Source organism: Vulpes vulpes, chromosome X (genome assembly GCF_048418805.1).
Source record: "Vulpes vulpes isolate BD-2025 chromosome X, VulVul3, whole genome shotgun sequence".
NCBI lineage: Eukaryota > Metazoa > Chordata > Mammalia > Carnivora > Canidae > Vulpes > Vulpes vulpes.
Window position 1 is genome coordinate 12,696,787 of NC_132796.1, and position 5,587 is coordinate 12,702,373.

Genomic DNA, 5,587 nt, shown 5'->3' on the forward strand with positions numbered 1-5,587 from the left:
TTGCAAGAAAGAAAAGACCAAAGGCTGTGAATGTCCTGCTTTCACCTGAGAGTCATTCTTTCCCATTCTTCATCTGACCCTAAGCTATGTGACCACCAAGCTCTGCCTGTTCTTCAGCACCCAGCAAAAATGCCAATGTTCAAAACTCCACCTTTATTATTTTTCAATAATCATAAAGCCGACCTGTAATTAGCATAGCTGCAGTCTACAGCATTGAGGCTATGGCCCAGCTCCAGATTCCTGATGGAGGTACATAGCTACTTCACAGCTAAAGAAGGGCAGTGGTTGATGTGGTTTGAAGGGGTGGGGTTTGGAGCCAGTGGCCAAGAAAGAATTCGTGAGACATCTCTGGTGCAAAAAGGGGCTTTTATTAAAGCACAAGGGCAGGACCCATGGGTAGAAAGAGTTGTACTGGGGTATGAGAAGTAACTCACATTTCTAAGCTTTTCTATCCTATGGAGGGGAGGGTGATGTTAGGGCTCCAAGAAAATTGAGTCTCTAGTTTTCTGGAGATTGCTTTTTCCTTGTAGATCATTAAGACAGTTGCAAACTGATGGGAGACTCATGTCCTGCATGACAGTGATCTCTATCAGTTGACCATTTGTTTTCCCCTTGCCTTTGTTCTAGGGCAGCTAGGAGTGCCTGAGGAACTTCACACATATCCCACGGGGGGGGGGGGGGGGGGGGGGGGTTGCAAGGTGCTGGCTTGTGCTTTGCCCTCAGCTCCCATTCTGCTCCCTCATCTCTGGTGACTGGCACCCTTGAAACACCCAGTTAATGACATAGATCATGTCCCCCAAACCACCTGTTCTCCCACCCTTGAAATAACTCAACATATTCCTCCTCCTCTACTGCAGCACTACCAACACGGCTATCAATGTACCTGGAAAAGATGTTATCATAGAATCTCACAATATAACAATTCCTTTACTTCATTAGAAGAAAAACATACTGAAAGAAACCTGGTGAACATTGAGAAGAAGGAAAAGAGAGAAGCTTAGGTAACTTAATGGCAAAAGTCTTTTTGAGAAGGCCCTATACATTTTTATGAACTTCCTTTCAGGGGATTTTTTTTTTCTGTAAAATATATTAGAAAGTAATAGGAACTACAATGCCATCAGGAACTCTTGGGGTTCACCCAGAGTGAGGACCAAGCATAATGTCCTACTCAAAGTGTCCTGCAGAAGACTGTAGTACGTACAGCCAAGTGGAAAAAAGGGAAATCAACGCTTGTGGTGGATCTTTTCCAAAGATGACCACCAAAAATTCCCCCGATCCCTGTACACACATCACTCCTCTCATCAAGAGGTAAATAAATCTTTATTTTATTTTTTTAAAGATTTTTATTTATTTATTCATGAGAGATACAGAGAGAGAGTGAGAGAGGCAAAGACACAGACAAAGGGAGAAGCAGGCTCCCCGCAAGGAGCCTGATGTGGGACTCGATCCTGGACCTCGGGATCACGCCCTGAGCCGAAGGTAGAATGCCCAACCCCTGAGCCACACAGGCGTCCCCAAAATAAGTAAATAAATCTTTAAAAAAAGAATTATGGTTTCTGCTTTTGTGTTTTTGGGAATCAGCTGATAGGTTAAACAGCTCATGCTAAGCCACTAAATAAGAAAAGAGAGGCCTAGCCAGCCCCCAACCATTCCAGCATAAGCCAGATGTATATGTGATACCATCTTGGGCATTCCAACCCCAGCTGAGCTCCCAGGTGAATAGAGCCATCTAGCAGAAATGCTACCTAGTAGAGCCCAGCCAACTCACAGAATCCATGAGCTATAAGAAGCTGTTATTGTTTTAAGCCACTAAATTTTGAGGAAGTTTATTACATCATAATAACTGAGATTTATTTAAGAATTCAACCCATCTCAATGATATCAATAAATCTGGATCCCAGAAAACCTCTTAATTTGCCTACTTTTTGTCTGAATAGTCCTTTTGTTACTTGAGTGCTCTATATTGATCTCAATCATGAATTCCAGACAGTTCTGACTTCAAATATTATATCCCATAGTTCCCATAAAAACAGTCAAAACTGGGCAGCCCCGGTGGCTCAGTGGTTTAGCACTGCCTTCAAACCAGGGTGTGATCCTGGAGACCAGGGATCGAGTCCCATGTCGGGCTCCCTGCGTGGAGCCTGCTTCTCCCTCTGCCTCTCTCTCTCTCTCTCTCTCTCTTTCTCTCTCTCTCTGTGTCTCTCATGAATAAATAAAATCTTTAAAATAAAAAAAGAGAACAGTCAAAATTATTAGAGTTTACTTGGAGTTTGGAAACTCTGACTGCATTATCTATATTAGTCCCTTAATATAGCTAATGCTTTAACTTCCTCTCTGATTCTGAAGGTACTCTGGATTTTTTTTTAAGATTTTATTTATTTATTCATGAGAGACACAGAGAGAGAGAGAGAGGCAGACACACAGGCAGAGGGAGAAGCAGGCCCCGTGCAGGAAGCCCAATGCAGGACTCCATCCCGCCCGGGACCACCCTCTGAGCCAAAGGCAGATGCTCAACCACTGAGCCACCCAGGTGTCCCGATACTCTGGATTTTGTTACTGGCCTAAATTTTAAATTTTACTTTCAAAATGTCCAGTATCTGTAGTTGCTATGATAATCTCCCTTTGTGTTTTGCAAGTTTATTCATGCTTTTCAAATGTAAATTCAATGTGAGAGCAATGTGTATTTAGACAATAGTATTCATCAGATGTCACCAATGAAATGGAAGGATTCTCAAAGGGATTCAGTTCTAATCCTTTTCTCTCTTCTTTACTCTATAGAATCTCTGTGAGACTCAATCAGTGCCAGTGACTTCAATTAACATATATAAAATGATGACTCACAAAGCTAGACTTCCTATTTGGACTTCTCTCCTAGGATTCAGATATAGTTCCAAATGTCCACCAGGTATCTCTACTTGGATGCTCAACAGGCTTCACAGACTCAGTATCTCCAAATGAAACTCACTGTCCTCCAAAACTTATTCTTCCTTAGTCCTTCACTCACTGAATGATAGCAGTATTCTTCCAGAAATCTGCCATGTGGGTCTCTCCACCAGACCAGGAGCCCTAGATCCCACCCATCTCCATATCTCCAAATTCTAGCATGACTTAGTAGATTATAGTGATCACTGAGCGTTCTTTCAATTAATAATTAATTAATAACTAAATAAAAACTGCTTCATTCTAGTTCTAGTTACCCCAATGAGAAAGATTAGCCCCTGTCTAACCCAACTAAATGTGTCAATACTTTGAGAACCATCTAGTTGTGTCAAAGGCAAGACTTTGTGAAGAAGTCTAACAGCAGGAAGAGTGGGAATGGAATGAGCCACCACAGGCCACAAATACTTGGGAAAATCTTGGCCTCAATATACCCATGATGTACAGCCTTCTTTGCCAGGACTGAAAAAGTTCATTTGAATAGGTTACATGGATGGTTCAGTGGTTGAGCATCTGCCTTTGGCTCGGGTTGTGATCCCAGGGTCCTGGGGTCAAGTCCCACATTGGTCCCCACAGGGAGCCTGCTTCTCCCTCTGCCTGTGTCTCTCATGAATAAATAAATAAAATCTTAAAAAGAAAATTGAATAGGCTACATGACAGACCCATTGCCTCAGTTCCTAAGTCCTTAGGAAACCAGAACTGTGTTCTGAGCAAAGCATATCACCTTCCTAATTACAGGAATGAGAACTTTTCCTAGTCATTCATGCTGCCATGTCCCCAAGTTATTCTTGTGCTTCACAGTTTCACAATATCAAATGGCTCTACCTTTTGGAAAACAAGCTTTTAACATGATTTTTTTTTTCTGATTACACTTTACAGCCAGTTCCAAGAATTCAACATCAACTCAGTTCAAATCTATGATTTCTTTAAGGCACTGTGTTGCACATGTTAATCCCTCTTTATTGTTGGATCATGTGTACAAGCTCAAGTCCTGCCTGGCTCATTATGCTCCACTTTCTGTGTAGCTCTGGAAGGCCAATCTGCTTCAAAGCCAAATACCTATGAGCCAGTGTGGATCATAGGTATTTTGAGTTTGTCGTTGCAACCTAAATATCTTTCATTTTATTGGTAGATCATGAGTGACAGCTTTGTGGTCAATTTTTTTTTTTTTTTTTTTTTTTTTTTTGTGGTCAATATTTTTAAGACTTTTGTCTGTAAGGACGCCTGGGTGGCTCAGCGATTGAGTATCTGCCTTTGGCTCAAGGCATGATCCCACTATCCAGGGATTGAGTCCCACATTGGGCTCCGTGCATGGAGTCTGCTTCTTCCTCTGCCTGTGTCTCTCTGCCTCTCTCTCTCTGTGTTTCTCATGAATAAATAAATAAAATCTTTAAAAAAAAAAAAAAAAAAACCTCTGTCTGTAATAACTGCTTTTATATTCCAGATTAATTTATAGCATCTTAAATAATAAATTATTTGATCTGGCAATTTCATTATAAAACCAAGCATAATCTCAGATATACATGAGACATCCTCTGGGTTTATAATTCTAGATTCTTAAAAGCAACTCTGTTTTTCATTCAAATGCATTTGCTTTTCTAGAGTTTAGGGTGATATAAAGGGTTCATTCAAAATATTTATTATTGGGACATCTGGGTGGCTCAGTGGTTGAGCATCTGCCTTTGGCTCAGGGCATAATCCTGGAGTCCCAGGATCAAGTCCCACATTGGGCTCCCTGCATGGAGCCTGCTTCTCTCTCTGCCTGTGTGTCTCTGCCTCTCTCTCTATGTGTCTCTCGTGAATAAATAAATAAATAAAATCTTTAAAAAAAAGATAATAAATATGTACATACATACATACATACCTGCTAAATTAAAAAAATATATATGCATTATTGCTTTTCCATGCTGATAGTGCTCTCTCATAGTGAATGTTCCTAAAACCTGCTAGGCTTTCTGTAAAAAGTGTGGCAAGCACCAACCCCACAAAGTGACACAATACAAGAAGGCTAAGGATTCTCTGTATGCCCAGGAAGCAGAGTGGCTATGATAGGCAGACTAAGCTGATTTTCTAGGAAAAAAACCCTAAAACTATAAAGAAGATTGTGCTGAGGCTTGAATGTGTTGAGCCCAACTGCATATCTAAGAAAATGCTAGCTGTTAAGAGATGCAAGAATTTTTAACTGGGAGGAGATAAGAAGATAAAGGATCAAGTGATCCAGTTCTAAGCTTTATATTTGGTTTTATGAAGACAATAAGATCTTGAGATTATGTTCAAAACGAAAAACAATACTCTTCATTAAAATGGCACTTCCCAGTTTCATAACATTTGAATAAAGAAAGAAAGAAATTTAATCTCCCTGAAAACAATTTTTGACATTAGAATTCATTACATCTGTTTACATTAATTATGAGGAAAACTCAACAAAAACTTCCAATCTATTTAACATCTTGTGCTTGATGAAGCACATTAGAACATGAAATACAACACATTGGAACATGAATATACAGGCAAAAGACGGGTCCTTTCGTTACCAGACTGTGTTACACAATTTTTATAACAAATCTTATCACCCTCTCCCCATCTTTTGCCTTTCCATACAGAGTCTATAAAATTATGCAATTGTAAATTGAACTAGGGAGGGAAGATG

General features: G+C 40.2%; 1 pseudogene; it reads left to right on the forward strand.

Annotated features, from left to right (window-relative positions):
* The first annotated feature begins 221 nt into the window (after nucleotides 1-221).
* Nucleotides 222-5,164, forward strand: LOC112919053 (large ribosomal subunit protein eL42-like; annotated as a pseudogene).
* The last annotated feature ends 423 nt before the right edge of the window (nucleotides 5,165-5,587 follow it).